Below are 17,197 nucleotides of genomic sequence, written 5' to 3'. Positions count from 1 at the left end.
GACCTGGCAGGGCCTCATTCTGCCAGCGCATGGCCTTCGGAATGGCCAGTTGTGCTGGCTTCTGTTTCTTTGCTTTCTCGTCCCCGCTATTCCTCCAGTTTCTGCCTCTGAGAAGTCCCCGGAGAGGCGAGTCCGGCTAAATGCCCTCATTGTGACGGGAAACTGAAGCCCCTGGCCACCTTGAGATGGGTCCAAGGAGGGCAGTGCTGAAAGGGGATCGGTGGTGCTCTTATCACGGAGCTGCCCTCCCAGTCTGGCCCCGGTGTGGGCTGGGGGAGGACGGGGACGGCAAGAAGGCCACCACCAGAAAGCTGGCTGGAGCTCAGGGGAGGCACACAAAATTTCTAGAAAAGAAGAGCAGCGTTATCTGGCTGAAGGGAAGCAGTTAATGGGCCATTAGCCCGTGGAGTAGGTTTCCATCTCCCAAACTCCCAGAGATTAGGGTGGGGACAGGATTAGTTCCAGGGAGCACTTTGGAGGAGTTCCTGGGTACATGTGGTCACTATTTATGGGGGTGCCCTTGGCTGCAAGGCATTCTGGGAGGTGCCTGGGATTTTTTTCAATAACTATGATATGGTATATAAATGTATTTGCTCTTCCCGAGGATTTCCTTAATCACAATTTCTTTCCTCTTACTTTATTGTTAGATTATAGGAGATTATATATAACATACAAAGTATGTATTAACATGGCTATTTATGTTGTGGGTAAGACTTCCAGTCAACAGGGGCACCTGGGGGACTCAGTCTGTTGAACTTCCAACTCTTGATCTTGGCTCAGGTCATGAACTTGGGGTCATGGGATGGGGCCCTGCATCTGGCCCTGTGCTCATTGTGGAGTCTGCTTGTCCCTTCTCCCTCTGCTCCTCTCCCTACACTCTCTAAAATAAATTTTTTAGGGGCGCCTTGGTGGCTCGGTTGGTTAAAGCCTCTGCCTTTGGCTCGGGTCATGGTCCCAGGGTCCTGGGATCAAACCCCACATCAGGCTCTCTGTTCAGCAGGGAGCCAGCTTCCCACCCACCTCCCCGCCTGCCTCTCTGCCTGCTGGTGATCTCTGTCAAATTAACAAAGAAAAAAATCTTTAAAAATTAATTAAAAAATAATTTTTTTGAAAAAATAAAAGGCTGCCATTCAACTGCAGACTATTGGTAGTTACGTTTATGGGAGGAGTCAAGTTATACACAGATTTTCAATGACAAGGGGCTCAGCACCAGTAACTTCAGAATTGTTCGATGTCAACTGTTTTAACACCACTGAACCATATACTTAAAAATGGCCAACTTTATATTATGTGTACAGCTGACCCTTGAACTCAGGTCAAAGGAGGGTCTGAAAGGCAGGGACGGAGGTCCACATGGCTAACTTCCAGCGGCTACACTGGGCGGCTGGTCCATGGCTCCAACAAAGGGGCTTTTCTTCCGAAGCCCAGGGAGGTCTGCCCAGAGCACGCTGGGCTGCAGTCACCACCCACGTAAAAGGCTGAGGACAGTGCCTGGCACATAGTAAGTGATTAATAAATACTGTTCACAGACATTCCACATAAGGAGTGTACAGCCAAAGAGGGAGGCTATGTCATGGAAACACTGTCAGGCTGGGGCTACACAAAGAGGAACGTAAACAACCTTTGGCTTCCAGAGGGCACCCATTTGTCTCCCAGGAAGTCTGGGTCTCAGCTTCCCCATCTGTAAAATGGGCTATGAACACGGCTTGGGGGCCTCCTGGCTGAAGTTCAGGCAATACTGGTGCCTATTACAAGCTTCCACTCCAGGCCCCCTGGGAAAGCTTCCAAAGAGAGGGAGGGAGGAAGAGAGAAAATGTAAGGGAATTTAACAAAACAAAACAAAACAAAAAAACCCCCACAATGCCATTGCTACAATCCACTTCGAACCCAGTGGTGACTTAAGCTAACATTGGGTCCACTCTCTTCGGCTAGAAAGAAATAAAAGACTCTATTTGCTCAGGGGCTTGCTGACTTGACCTCACATGCAGGAATGCTGTAAACCCCCAGCCCCAATCGGCCCAGTTCCCCACCCCAGCCACTGGGCTAGGCTTGAGGTCAAGGTTAAGGAGCAGGAGGCTTCTCATGACTGAGGGCCTTGTGAATTTTACAGAGTCTCTGCGGCCTTGATAATTAATGTGTCAGTGGGAGCCCTTTGATCATCTGCCCTCAGCAGACAAAAGGCAAAGGAAAGACTCTCTGGGGTGTTGCAATTATCTGGGGTGGGGTGGGGAGAGGTTGTGCCTCTTTGTTTCCCACATAGAAGTCAGCCTTAGACTCCGGAGTCAGACAGGCCCCTTCCACCCAGGCTGTGTAACTCTGGGCAATTCATTCTACCTCTCTGATCCTCAGAGTCCCATTGGTAAAAACAGGATGAGGTCGTTGGAGGCTTTAACAAGGGGATCCAACCACGGCACACCGGCTGGCCAGTAGCAAATGCTCCATAATGGCAGTCGTTGTTCTATGAGGGTATGGGATGCCTGGAAAAACTCTCAATTTGGTTTCTTAACGACTGAGATTTTTACTCCCATTGCTTAACCTTTCTGACCCTCTCCTCTGTTGTAGGATGAAAGCCATAGAGAGGATTATGAAGAGGATCTCCATTTTCACTGTAGCAAACACAATGGCACCAAATCCCTCTCTTCCCTACTGGCTCAAGCCAGCACCTCCCACTCCATTCATTCTTCCCGCCCTTGTCGGGGACCCCCAATGGGAGGCAGGCTTTGCCTTTCAGGCACTGGGGAGACAACAGTGAAGGACCCTGACGTTGCAGTGCCACAATCCTCCACTGGGGGCGATCCTGCCCCCTTCCTCTCCTGGGACATCCTCCTACATCCGCAGATGTGCCTTAGATTAACAGCACCTGGGGAGGGGAGCTCCTGCATCCATCAACTTACAGGACAGCTCCCTTCCACGACGAATTATCCAGTCCAAAATGCCAATAGCTCGAGGTTGAGAAACGCTATTCTTGGAGGGGGAAGCAGCAGAGAGTAAAGAAAATAACTACGTAGATTACATGGTAGATTGGAAGGTGGGAACAGCTATGGAGAAAAAAGGGGACCTGGGCTGGGGATGCCAGGATGGGGATGGAGGAGGTGAGAAGCAGCTGGATATACTGATGATACTTCGCTGGGCAGGAGAGGAAGCAAGCAGCCAGAGATGAGGCTTTGAGCCTGAAGGATTAATCTGGAAGGATTAATAGGCAGTCCTACCCAGTGGTCTCTTTATATCCATTCTTAATTCTTTCTTAACTCTTCCCCCCAGCCTATCTCCTCCCTTTCTCAACATGGGCCAAGACAATTCTTTTTTTTTTTTTTTTTTTTTAAAGAGAGAGAACAAGCTGGGGTTGGGGGCAGAATGGGCAGGAGCAGATGGACAAAGGGAGCGAGACAATCCGGAACAGGCTACACACTGAGCGCAGAGCCCAACATGGAGCTGGATCTCACATCCCTGAGATCATGACCTAAGCTGAAATCAAGAGTCAGATGCTTAACCGATTGAGACACCCAGGCATCCCTAGGACAATCTTTAAATATTAAACTTGGTGCCTCCAGTTCATTTCTCTATCCCCCCAATAGGGTTTCCAAATGCCCAGTAGGTGCCAACCCTGAGCCAAAAGGTCCTACCATGACATGAGCCCTCCAGGTCCCCTTGCCTCTCCCCCAACCCTTCTCACCACCACCCAGTACCCCTGAACAACAACAACAACAACAACCAGGCTCTTGCCTCTCTCACCTGTCAGGAACCCATCACCCTCCCCCTTTACTCCTGCCTGACCCTGTACCTCTTGAAGGCCTTAGTTTAGATGCCACCTCCTCCAAGAAGCCTTCCTGGACATTATCTGCTGGGCGAGGGGCCTCCTCAGGGCTTTCACACCGCCCTGTGCTTCCTCCACTGAAATGCTCATCTCATGGTTTGTAATTCCTGCCTCCTCTACCTGGCTGTGAGCTCTGTGAGAGTGGGCCAACCAGCCAGGTTTGCCTAGGACTGAGGGGTCCCCTAGGTACTTAGCCTGAGGGCTAAAATGGAAAATCCCAGACAAACCAAAGACAGTTGGTCACTCCAACTGTAACCTGATGCTTTGTAGAGTCTAGCCCAAGGTAAGCTCAATTCATGTTTGTTGACAGAATCGCAAGCAGGAAATCTACCTGTGTTTCCTAAATGGATGGATGAAGTTCATGATCAAGGATTTAATAATCCAAAACCACAGCCAGGCTTCTCAAACTCCCTGACCCCATTTCACTCTGATCTGAGCTCCCAGGTCCTATAAAAATCATAGAGTTTCTGCTCTTCCAGCCAGAGCCAAGATTCAAGGTCAATCCAGGCCCACCCTCCTGCCTGCACAGAAAGGGGGGGCCAAAAGTCACAGGCAAAGAGCCAGGACAGCAAGTCCAGAGACCTAATTCTTGTGGACCTAGAGGCCAGCCCACCCTGGGCAGCACTCAGCCTCCCCACCTCAGGGCCCCAGGTCCTCATTCTCATGCGGCCCGGCCCTGTTATCTGACCCTCCATCCAGGACAGCTGATCTCCCAGTCTTTTGGTGGCCTGCAAAACTAGAAACTCGAAAATGCTTTGCAGGTTTTATTTCACTCTTTCTTTCGTGTTTTGTTTTTTTCCTTTTTCTGGGGCAATCAACCCTCCATCCTTATCACACTCTAAAAAAGGGGCTAATCATGTCTTCTGGCCAAGCGGCCTCAGTGCCAAGACAAAAGCTGTTCGGGTTGTTCCCGCCCTTGGAGATCTGCAGCCCTCAGACAGGGGCGCACTGCACACCAGAAGCAATTCATTGCACTGGAAAGAGAGGCTTAAAAGAAGATGGGGGGAGGGGAGGTTCTCTGTGCATGAGAGCCAAAGTGGTAGGTTTTGGGTGGGGACCCCTCCAAGTTAGGACAGACACAGGGGATCTTTCCATGGGACCCATGACTCACATTAACAGCAGAAAACAAAGATGAACCATTTAGTGAACTGTTGCACAATGAACACATACCTTCCAGGGCAAGACACAGAATGTGGCCGGCACCCCAGAAGCCCCTTCTGTGCTCCCTCACCACCCAAGGGAACTGCCAACTGTGGCCATTTTTTCATCACTTTTCTTTATGCTTTGACCTAAGGGAGCAGGCATCCCTCCACACTCACGTTTAGTTTCTATTTCAAGTTTTTATAATGGGGATTATATACTATAGGATCTTGTATGTCTGCCTTGTTTGCTTGGTATTATTATGTGTGTATGTGATCCATCCTTCTGAGGCCTGTAGCTGCACTTTCTTTCTACTTTCGACCTTTCTACTGCTGTGTGTTATTCCGTGGGGCGATGGAACTTCCTTTTACTGGTCCAGTCCACCAGAAAGGACTGCTGGGTAGCTTTTGTTTTTTTCACTATTATATTATTATATAAATATACACATTATTACATACATGTAGTCATATATTTGTCATAGCAGTTGAAGAAGTAGACAATACATACACACATCCTGATTATTATTGAGTCTGTATCTCAAAGGGGATGAGCAGCTTGGAGACGGTCTCAAGCCACAGCAGTAAATACCGCCAGGTGGTTTACCAAAGCAGTTGTGCTAATTCATGCTCTCCCCCCAAGTCCAGCTGCGTATGAGGATCCTCAGCCCTCCTTTTTACATTTCAGTTAATAGCCCCAACCTTTTGCTGCCGCAAGTGGCAGGCTTGGAGTGTGAACACAGAAAGGGAGCTCAATACCTTCCTGACCACCCCCCCCCCCCACTCTCATCCAGAGCAGACAGCAGGGTAGAGGCGACACAGGCTAGTTAAATCGTCACACAGCGCTGTAACCCCAAGCCCTAAGGAACTGATCTGGAGTTTGGAGAGCTCATGGTAGGGGAGATCTGACCTGGTCTAAGGGTACCCCAGAGGAATTCTCAGAAGTAAGGTTTCAGCCAAGAACCAAAGGAGGACTTGCGGTTCTCCAGGTAGAGAAGGGTAGAAACAGAGAGGGAAAAGCATGCTGGGCAGCTGGCATAGTGTGTGCAAAGGCCCAGAGGTAGAAGGGAACAAGGTGAGTTTAAGGAGCTAGGGAGGGGTGCCTGGGTGGCTCAGTCAGTTAAGTGTCAGGCACTTGATTTTGGCTCAGGTCATGATCTCAGGGTTGTGAGGTCAAGTCCCACATGGGGCCCTGTACTGGGCATAGAGTCTGCTTACAGTTCTCTCTCACTGCGGCACCTGGGTGGCTCCATTGGCTAAGTGCCTGACTCTTGGTTTCAGTTCAGGTCATGAGCTCAGGGTCGTAAAATCAAGCCCTGCATCAGGTTCTGGGCTCAGTGGGAAGCCTGCTGGAGATTCTCCCCTTTTCCTCTGTCCCACGCCCCCACTCACACATACTCTCTCTAAAATAAATAAAATCTTTAAAAAAGTTTTTTAATGATTTTATTTATTTGACACGGAGATCACAAGTAGGCAGAGAGGCAGGCAGAGAGAGAGGAAGGGAAGCAGGCTCCCCACTGAGCAGAGAGCCCAATGCAGGGCTCCATCTCAGGACCCCAAGATCATGACCTGAGCCGAACACAGAGGCTTTAACCCACTGAGCCACCCAGGTGCCCCAGAAAATACTAAAAAATTTTTTAAAAGGAGTTAAAGAAAAAAGGCCCAGAAAGCTGGGTCTAAACTCCATGGCAAAGGGGTCCTGGCACAGAGTGGGTGCTTGATACGCAGAAAGAATCCAACCATCTCCCCAGGCTGCTGGGGCTGCAGCTATACAGGAGAAGCTAAGCTTTGCTGAGTACCTACTCTGCGCCCCACACCTCCTTAGGAAGCAGGAGCTCCAAGGACCCCCGTGTTGGCAATGAGAACACTAAGACTCAGAGAGGTACAGTAACCTGCCCTCAGCACACAGCAGAGGGTGGGAGCCAAGACTGAATCCTCCTTCACCTGGAGGAATGGCCACTGAATTACCTTCTCAGCCTCTGCAGAGAAAGTTTTATACCAGGAAATCAATAATGTGAAGGAGGAAATCAGAGAACGTTAATAATCTCAGGCAGCAGAATGAACTCCTTCTAAATGGTCGTTCTCACCGAAGTCCATCCAATCCACAGAGCCTGTTAAAAATGGTGCAGCTCAGGGGGAAAAGTTCCTCCTGTGGCCATCCGAGGAGATGCTGAAAACACACTGCACATGACCCAGGTTTCTAGAACAATGGGCCGCTGTGTCTTTTGAGGTCATCCACAACGCAAGCGCTCTACAGTATTTGCAAGAAAGGCTCCGTGTCCCCCTCCCTGGCGACACCCGGCTTTACAACATTGGTCCGAATGAACCCACAGACAAGCTTGGTTGGTCTGTCCTGTGCTTTAAAATCACCCAAATTTGTGGCCAACATTTACAATCAGGCGAATTTTGCATCAGACCTTGGAAACCTCTTAGAAGAAATAATCAAGAGATGTTGCCACCCAGGGCTCAGCACTCCTCAGCGATGGTGGGCAGGGACTAGAAGCAGGAGCCCTTGTAGACAAGGCACCTGGTCTCGGGTTCAGTGCAGTCCCTGTGCTCTGTCTCCCTCCTGTGGGACCCACCTACCCCTGGAGGGGTCTGGATTCAACCCCTCCCTGCCCCTTTGAGTCATCGCAGCTTTTAGCTGGGGAAGTGATGTGTGTGGTGGGGTTTGCTGGGTAAGGAACAAGGCAATGGCTTTCAGCAGCCATCGCTGGAAGGGGAGTAACAGGTCCAAGGCTCACAGCGGTCACCAGGGTGTCCAGGCTGAGGATTCTGGTTAGGGGTGTCTCCCATCACCCTAACTACTTGCAGAGCTCTAGCCTGGCCTGTTATCAGCACGCCAGTAATGACCATCACCGTGGCAGCGCTGAGAAGAGCTAGCAGAAACCCCACCTTGCACACTTGATCTCATGTCAGTCTCGTCCTGCTGGTAATGGTAAGGACTAGACAGGCTGCCAGGAAGTCATGTTAGTCTGACTGGCATTCGCCCTTCTTCAGTTAACTGGGTCCTGATTTCCTTTGAGGACCCACTTTTCACCCACTGTGGGTCTTCAGGGTTTAGGAAGCAGCGAAGAGTAGTCACCTGCCATAAGGCTCCAAGGGTCATGTGACTTAAGAGTGGGGCCATGATGACTGGTTCCAGGAGGCACCAAGGCTCACTTCCAGCCCTTACTGGAGCTGGTCTTGCAGCTGGCACAATGGTAACATGGCGCTACAGGGGCGCCTGGGTGGCTCAGTCGGTTAAGTATCTGCCTTAGACTCAGGTCATGCTCCCCAAGTCCTGGGATTGAGCCCATGTCATTGGGCTCTCCACTCAGCAGGGAGGCTGCTTCTCCCTTTCTTTCTGCCCTCTGCTCCCCTTGCTTATGCTCTCTATCAAATAGGTAAGATCTTTAAAAGTAAATTTAAAAAATTAAAAAAAAAAAAAAAAAAAAGGAAACCTGGAGCTACTAATGGGCATTTGTGCTCAGAAGAAGATAACCAGAGCCAGTCTGAATAGGAAGCCTACACAGAGAAAAGGAGAGTCAAAAAACTGGGAGGAAGGAAGGAAGAGAGTGAGTGAGCAGTAACACTGTCGAGTGCCTGGATCCAGCCACACCTGAAGGTAGGATGCTAGTTACATGAAGCACTATATTCCCTTTATGTCCGAGAATAAGAGCGTAATGATATTTAAGTTGGGTTTTCTGTCTTTGACAAACACAAGAATCCTGATGAATATAAATACCATCATTAGTTTCCATTTTACATAAGTTACTGGAGGCTAAGGGGACTGAAGTAAATGACCCAAAGCCACACAGCTATGAATTGGTAGCATATGAATCTGAGATTTGCCCTAAACCTAAAGCAATCAGTTCAGAAATCTTAGAGGTCTCTTACTGAGCAGTCCCTGTGCCTCTAGGAGCTGAAAGTTGGGGGTTTTTAGGAACACCACATGTTCAGAGCTGCTGGTACATTGTGGTGTGCTGGGGAGGCCAGGAAGGGAGGAGGGGAGGCTGCACCGAGATGAAATATATAATTATTACTTAAATCAGTTCAGATGCCATAAGGAGAAAAATCAAAGCTTTCCGTGGCATTTCCCCAGTGCCATTTTTAATTCTATCTTATCAAAACACGGCTGAGATTTGTTTTTCAAAAAGAAAAAAAAAATCCTTTAATTAAAAAAAAATTCTCTAAAAAAAGTTAAAATAGCCCACAGGCCATCAGGTGACAATGGAAGGAAGACAGGGCATTTCAGCAACTTAAAGCAGATTATAAAACTAATTTGTTGACTCTTTTTTCCAAAGCTCACCTCTCCCCTAGAAAGCTGTGTGTTTTGCATAATGAGGCTGAAATCCTGAAATCGCTGCTGTCCGCTCAGCTCCCTTTTGTTGGGATTTCAATGGGCTCCCACCTCTTGTGGGGGTGCAGGGTTTTATCTTGTTGCTCTGACCAGGGTTTAATGGAATCATTTCACTCTCTGTGCTTAAAATCTTTACAAGGTGTTCCACTGCCGGAAGGATAAAAAGCAGAATGTATATGGGGCCCACAAGGCCCTGAGAATTGTCCACCTTCATCATGTACCATCATGTACCAGCCCCCCCACACACACACTAAAAGCCCTAGTGTCCGTTTCATTGGTTCATACCACTCTCCTTCACACCCCAGGGACTTTGCACATGCTACTTCCCCTTTCTTCCCATTCTTCAGCTGGTCAATCCTGCTCATCCTTGATACCAGATCATTTTCTCTGTCTCGATGCAGCCTTCTTTTCAAATGCCCTAACTTGTGCCCTCCCAGTATCAGACACTTCCCCTTCTGGCAGTTACTTGGAGTTGTAATTATATGCAGAAAACCATCTTGTTTTTTGTTGTTTGTTTTTCTCCATGGTCTTCACGGGGTTTGCACATAGTAAGTGCTCAATAAAAATTTGCTGGCAAACAAATGGATGAGCCTCAGTGGATGGGAGGGCATGGTATCAACATGCCATGGGTTCTCTCAACACCTGCACTTCCTTTACTGCGTCCAAAGCAGTATACTCTCCCATCTTGTCTCAAATACTCTCCCATTTAAATGGGAGACTCTTGTCTCCAATACTTTCCCATCTTGTCTCAAAATCAGCTTGCACATTCACCTTCTGCTGTGTGTGGCACCCTAGGCATGAGACCATGCTGTGCAGAGAACAGAGCATGGGCTCTAGGGTTGGACCGATGTTCAAATCCCAGTTTTGCTACTCTAGGCTGTGACCCTCTAGATGTTTTTTCTTTCTTTTCCTTCTCTTCCTTCCCTTATTTCCTTCTGCCTTTCTTCCTTTCTGTTGGATGGCTTGTCAGTTGGAATCACCTCCCTGAGGTGCTCGGCTTGGCTGAACACAGAACCTGGAAGCTCATATGAGGTAGGCACCTAATAAAGGTATGTTGGATAAAGAATGGATGCCCACGTATGCTTTTGAATGGAAGAGAAAGCTCAAGTTCAAAGAGAAAGCCTTCCAGAGATGTCCCAGCTAGTTTGAGGTAGATGCAGAAATTGGCAAACTCATCTCCCTACTGGTCCTGAGCAGAAGCCTATGGACACTTCAATGCTAGAAGGAATCTAAGTTATGCCCATTCAAGAAAATAACCTGTCTTCTGGCTGAGGTGATTATCACTGTGACTCACTTATATGCTGGGCATTATTTCACTGAGTCCTCCTTAACAATCCATCGTGGCAAGCATCACTGTTCCTGTTTAGCACATGGGTAAATGGACGCATTATGAGCTCAAACAACTTGCCGACGATCCCTCAGCTTGTGAGGGACAGAGATGAGATCTGGACACAAGCCTGCTCACCTGTGCAGACCACGGTCTTGGTCCCCACTCCTGAGTTGGACCGGAGTTAGACAGGCTACCGGACATGTATAAAGACACTGCTGTACTCCTTGGAGGCTGTGGCATCTATGAGCCTGGCTCATCACTGAAGTCCATCGCGATGTCCTATCCTGGTGGGCCTTCCTGCACGCCAGCCACCTGACAGCCAGAGCCCTGCATCTCAGTGCTCCTGCCAGCCGGGTTTCTGCAGGTGGCTGGCTCTCTGATGACACATATAAGGCAAACATCACAAGCCAGACACCAAGCACAGAAAGAGGGCCTTTGATTTTCGGCACCAACTTTAGCTCATCTGCAGGTGTTCCCAGTTTACAGATGAGAACACTGATCTCAGAGATGGGACCACTAGCTGTTGTGAAGTGTCTGGCCTCTGATCCCAGATGTGCCTGATTGCAAACAATGTTTATTTCCTGAGTGCCTACCATGTGCCAGATACTCTTCTAGGGGCAGGAAAATAGGTCACTTATTCAACACTGTCAGAAACGAGTTCCACATAAGTGAATTTTCGAACCCCTGAAGCATCAGACACAGAAAAGTGTATCAGTTTAACCATGGAATAGAAATATTTTATCCAATGAATTACTGTTGACCCTTCACCCTGCCTACTGAATGAGGTTCACCCCTTCTTCGTGCCATCACACAAGCCAACATCGTTGCTGTTCTAGAATACTGCATTACAAGGCATTACAGGGTTCTATAATGGGTTGCACGGTTCTGTAATATTGAGACGAGCAGTAGCTAATGGGATGGGGGGGGGATTTGACCCCTCTTCTAAACTCCCCCCTGTGATTCTTTTATTTCCATGCTTAAAGACTTTATTTGTTAAGCAATCTCTATCCCTAAGGTGGGACTTGAACCTATAACCCCAAGATCAAAGTTGCCACATTCCACCAACCTGAGGCAGCGAGGGGCCCCTTGTGCTCGTGCTGAGAATCTTGTCATCTGTAGCCTCGTTCTCAGGCCGTCAGCTGCTGTTCCTGGCTGCAGTCTCTCTGCTTCCTCTACCATCCCACACATGTCCGATTTGCTCCCCCTAAGGGCTACAAGCCTGGAGAAGTCAGGCTGCTAAGCTTGTGCAAACTAAGAGTAAATGGGCTCTGAGTGAGAAGAAATGTTGGCTCTTTTCTGATGCGGACAGTGCAACCATTAAATGGGACGACCTTCCTGTTCTGATTTACATGTAGTTGAGTTTCCAAGAAGGGCCTGCAGTCATCACAGTGATAGACCTAACAGTCTGATTGCTCTAGAGATTCTAAATTTTCTCCTCATCTGAGACATGGGCATTCAAACTATAAAGAACCCAGGCCAGTGCCTTGTCAACAGGCACTTTGTGGGGGATTCACCCAGGCCATCTTAATGCAGTAGGGCTCACCTCAGGGACAGTTCAAGAGACAGAGAAACCCAAGGAGTCTGCCATCTCCAGAGACTTCTACTGGGTTCATCATGGCCAATGTCATGTGGCCCCAGCTTCCTGGAGGTTCAGGGACTGACTCTGAAAAGCCAGAGCCCAGTGCTCACAGCCCCAGTCCCACGGGCATTTTCTGCATTTCACTGTCCCACTGGGGTACTCCTTGGTCATCCGCAGTAATCCAGGCCCACCCAGTGTGCAGCCTTGCCCCCAGACCCATGCTTGCCATCATTAACGGGAGAGGGAAAGAGACTTGCTCAAGGCCACAATGTCAGTGGGTGGCAGAGTGGGGACCCAGATCCCTCACTTCCCCTCTAGAGGGGCATACAGCTGTCCTCTTAGATTTCTAGGTATCAAGACCCCAGCCATCCGCTTTCCCACTAGCTGAATGGCCTTGGGATGTCCCTTCCTTTCTCTGGGTCTACATCACCCCAACCAAGAATTCCCCTAGCTCACAAAGTTATAAAGTCTCCAGAGGGGCTACCCTCTCCCTGACCCCCTGGAGGGAAGCCTCAGGCATCACCTGACCCACAGTGGTTCGGCCAAGTGCACGAACTTCTCGCCTCATCACTCTTGGCCAATGCCCAGGACCCTGGCTGGCTTTTTAGCTCAGAAGTCAGCAATTTTTTTCTGTAAAGGATCTGATAGTAAATATTGTAGGCTATGCAGGCCATATGGGCTCTGTCACAACTACTCACCTCTGCAGTGAGAATTGGAAAGCAGTCATGATACATACATGAATGGCTATGCTTGTGTTGCAATAAAATTTTATTTGTAAAAGCAGGCAGTAGACTGGACTCGGCTTGTGGGCCACCATTTACCAATCCCTGTTCTAAGTCATTCCAAGTGGGGTCTGACACCTCCTGTAGGACTAAGGTAATTAACTTTTCCTGGTTTGCATATGGGACTTTCCTGGTTTTAGCACTAAATCCTGCATCCTGAGAAATCTCACAGTTTTAGACAAAACAGGATGGTGATCACTCTATCTGCGATCCTGTGAGCCCTGCTTTCTTCCATCTCAGCATTGCTCTGGCTCCAACATTCAACTGTCTCCTCCACAGGGAGGAGGAGGAAGAGAAAGAAGAGGAGGAAGAACGGGCTACTGTTTATCGTGGCTTCCTGGGTGCCAGGCACCGTGTGAAGAGCTTGGTCAGCGTGACCTCCTGTGATCCTCTAAGAGCCGGAGACAGATGAAGCCACTTCCAGGAAGAGGCCAAGACTGGAGTAGATCCCAGTCTAATCTGCCTCCTCCTTCCTCTCCAAACTGTAAGCTCCTGAGGACAGAACTGGGGTCTCTCCCATCGGTATCTTCAGCACCTAACACGGTATAATACTTAGAAGGTTCTGAGCAAATGCCGATCATTGATTTGAATGAGTATGCCCATGAATGAACGAATGAATGAATGAATGAATCATCCCTTCATCTAGACAGACATTTCCCACATCTATGACATGATTCATCCCTGCCTATCCAAACTCCAGGGGAGATAAGCTGAGAATGCCAAATATATGCTATGCCGTTCGTTCTGTAAAACAGGCCTGTGGCACTGGAGAGGCAATAGGACATCATAGTTGAAAACATGGTCCCTGTCATCAGGTGATCGGGGCACAAACCTCAGCTAGGCCTCTTCTGGGCTGTGTGAAAGGACCAGCCAGCTCGCCTCTCCAAGCCTCCCAGGTTAAACAGAAGATAGTAACAGAACTGCTGGAGTTTGGGCCACGAGGCATGGAGGCATGGAGTTCGGTAAGCCCTCCAAAACCATTCACACATTATCATCATCATCACTGCTGCTGTCGGGATGAGCAGAAAGCAAGGAGGGGACAGGGGATATCCATGCTGAGGAAGCACAGGTGCTCACTCTCCAGCTCTGAATGAGCACCCAGGCCACACGGGAGGAAATGCACACGCTGGTAAATGCGTCGGCTAGCTAGAAGCACAGTAATGGTGCATAACAAACAACCAGAAAACCTCCGGAACACACAGTAAGAAGCATTTCTCTCTCAAAAAAAAAAAAAGAAGCATTTCTCTCTCACTAACCCTGCAACTGGTGGGGGCTTGGCTGAGCTATGCTCTTTATTGAAGTTCAAGCTCAGCGTAGTTGGATGCCTGTTCATTCTGGGGCCAGGCTGAGGGGGCTTTTCCCCTAGCCATGGCAGGAGCCCCTTGAGACCTAAGCTTGGAACGTACCCGAGGTCACTTCCGTCTTCTACTAAAGACCAAAGCCCGTCATGGGGCCAAACCCCCAGTGAAGGAGCAGGGGCCTAAACCACCCCCCCACCCCTTGAGTGAGAAAAATGCCAAGTCCCACAGTGAAGGGCAGGGGTGCAGGGAGGAGGGAGGAAGCAGGGCCAGGGATAGCTCCATCCCAATAGCAAAACACCAGCCACACCTTGGAAAGCGCCACCCCCCAAACCAGCCCTGCCCTCCTCACCAGGTTCCTCTTCAGCCCCTTGGCCTCATCAGCATTTGGTCAAAACGTAGAAGAGACCCCGAGTGCTAACACTTGCAGTCCTGGGGGACCCCGTCCCCAACTTTCCAACATCTGGACCTGCTCCGGGGAGCCATTAATCTCGGGCAATTTCTTTCCTCACTTGATTTGTTTATTTAAGTAAAACAAGTTGTTCCTAATTAGAAGCACTGCTGGCGGGATGTTCAGTGCGTCCTAGGCTGCCTATTTTCAGACCTTCTGCCTAAAATTACACCTGCACTCTTAACATCTGCGAGCATGTTTGACAACTGTCCCGCATGCAGGCTTTTGGCGAGAGAGGCTTCCAGTGCTGTGGGGGCCGAGGGAGCCAGGGGCAGGGGGTCCCTGAGCTTCAGAGCAAAGGCACTTGGAAAGATGCACAACAAGCTGCTCGTAGCTGGCACAGATCACCGAGTCAGCCCTGGTGAGTGCACAGCCTGAACACCGTCCTGACCCCAGGCACGGGGCAAGGAGTGGTTTTAAAGAGTCAGAGAGGTTTTCTGGTGGGATGTTCTCAGCTTACAACCCCCCACCAGTCTTGCACCTCCACGGACACTCAGACACACACACACACACATTCACAGAAGTCATTCTGTCCCATAGATAGGCCAATACACCGCAGGTGTGCACACGCACACACACACGCACAGGTGCACATGCTCAGAAACTCACACACAGGAGACATGCACTAATGTCACACTGCAACCCCCCCCATAATCAGAGACATACGCACGTGGAGACACACTCCAGTGTGCACAGCAACCCAACACACTGGATACCAACACTCAGAAACACGCACCAAGAGATACAATCAAGTGTGCTACACACAGGCACGCACAACCAGAGACACAGGTACATACACAGAGGTGCCCAGAAAGTTCAACACGTCATACACACAGGTATACGCCCCCCAAATACACGCAGTGACACAGACACCCACAAAGGTTACAAACAGGTCCCCGCACAGACACAGAGACAAGGGAGTGTGCAACATGGGCACAGAGAGATACAAAGGGACGCTGAAAAACAAATAGGCTGGAAGCACATACCACAAGTTCACGCTCACCGTATTGCACACGCATGCAGGCACTCACACACACCCACACAGCTGCCAAAGCAGGCGCCCAGACAGGCCTGCCCAGCCTCTCCAATACAGGATGTGCCACGCGGAGCCCCCCAGACACATGGGTGGAGCCGAGCAGCTGTGTGCCTCCCTGACACAGACACACATCCAACTCACAGATACAACCGCTGGACACGCACAAGCTCGTATCCAAGCTCATATCCACTTGCTCTGACTCACCGACGCACACATTCCCCTGAAAACACACAAGCACACACTCAAAAATCCACAGTCTCACAAGTGCATACCCAGACTGACCCTATTCACATGTGTGCACACACGCGTGCGATTTTTATGTAAGTCAGACTCCTCTGAACGTGTGTGCACGGACCTGCATGAGAATGCACTCATTTACACACATCCACCTGCACACACCCACAACCTACTCTACCGAGACAGCAAACCCGTTCATTTTCTGAATACCCAAAGTCAGGCCACAGACGAGCCAGCACCTGGCCAAACTGCTTCTGTCCCACCTCCAACTGCCTGCACTCTACCTCAAGCCAGATACGGTCTGCCCCTTCACCATGGACTCGGGGTGAACCCTGGTTTGGGGAAGGACCCAGAGGTCCCAAACCTCAGAACCACTCAAAAATAAATAAGATGGACCAAAATCTACTGCCTTTCCCCACCATCCTGGCAAACCCTCTTCCTTACCCCAAACACACACACACACACACACACACACACACACGCACATGTGCAGTACAGGGCACTTTCCCCAGCACAGCTGTTCCTCAGGAACAGCAGCTCTGCCCCCTCCAACAGCCAACAGCAGCTCTGCCCGCTCCAACAGCCTCAGCAGCCTGGGTGCCCGATGCCCAGACATACTGAACTTCTCGGTCCTGGGTCCCTACACTGCGGTGAAGTTGAAGCCATGGAGACAGCTTACCTCCACCTTCTGTTGTCATGGCGACGTGGCAGCTGGGCACCTCCAGCCCTCCCTGAGCTCCTCTCTAGGAGCTGCTGGCCCAGCAGAGCTTTTATGGAGGAAGCATCGAGGGGGCGGGGACTTCAGGTGTCAGTTGATTGGAAAGAACAAGGGCCCTGCCTCCCAGCCAGGATCACCTGGTGCTCAGGTGGGACAGGAGAGAGCCTCCCTGGGGAAAAAAGCCCCCACAGGCTCCCACACACTCGCTGGAAACAGACAGCCCCACTCCTGCATACCCATGTCGGAGGAGACCCAGTCTTCACCAGATTCTACCATAACCACTTTCCAAGCACCAGCCCCCTGCCCCCCCCAACACTCTTCCTAACAAGAACTGTGAACTCCGCATCTTAACAGAGGCCCGCCCACGCCCTTGAAACATTCAACTGTACTATGGGATTCTGAAAATCTCTGTGATGATCACTCAGGGCATTAGAGTGTCTGAACTGGGACCTCTGAAGACACATGAAACCTCTT

At 49.9% G+C, this 17,197-nt stretch overlaps 1 protein-coding gene across 2 annotated transcripts in view; it reads right to left on the bottom strand.

Annotated features, from left to right (window-relative positions):
- Positions 1–16,778, bottom strand: part of WSCD2 (WSC domain containing 2) — a 114,670-nt gene extending 97,892 nt beyond the window's left edge. Inside the window, exon 1 of one of the 2 annotated variants that reach the window (XM_059408607.1) lies at positions 16,685–16,778. The gene's annotated coding sequence lies outside the window, so the exon portion shown is untranslated. The remainder of the gene's footprint in view (positions 1–16,684) is intronic. The other variant, XM_059408606.1, reaches the window with a different exon arrangement.
- Between the last annotated feature and the right edge of the window lie 419 nt (positions 16,779–17,197).

Source organism: Mustela nigripes, chromosome 8 (genome assembly GCF_022355385.1).
Source record: "Mustela nigripes isolate SB6536 chromosome 8, MUSNIG.SB6536, whole genome shotgun sequence".
Classification (NCBI taxonomy): Eukaryota; Metazoa; Chordata; class Mammalia; order Carnivora; family Mustelidae; genus Mustela; species Mustela nigripes.
Note: the sequence above shows the minus strand (reverse complement) of the source record. Positions and strands in the feature narration are given on the sequence as shown.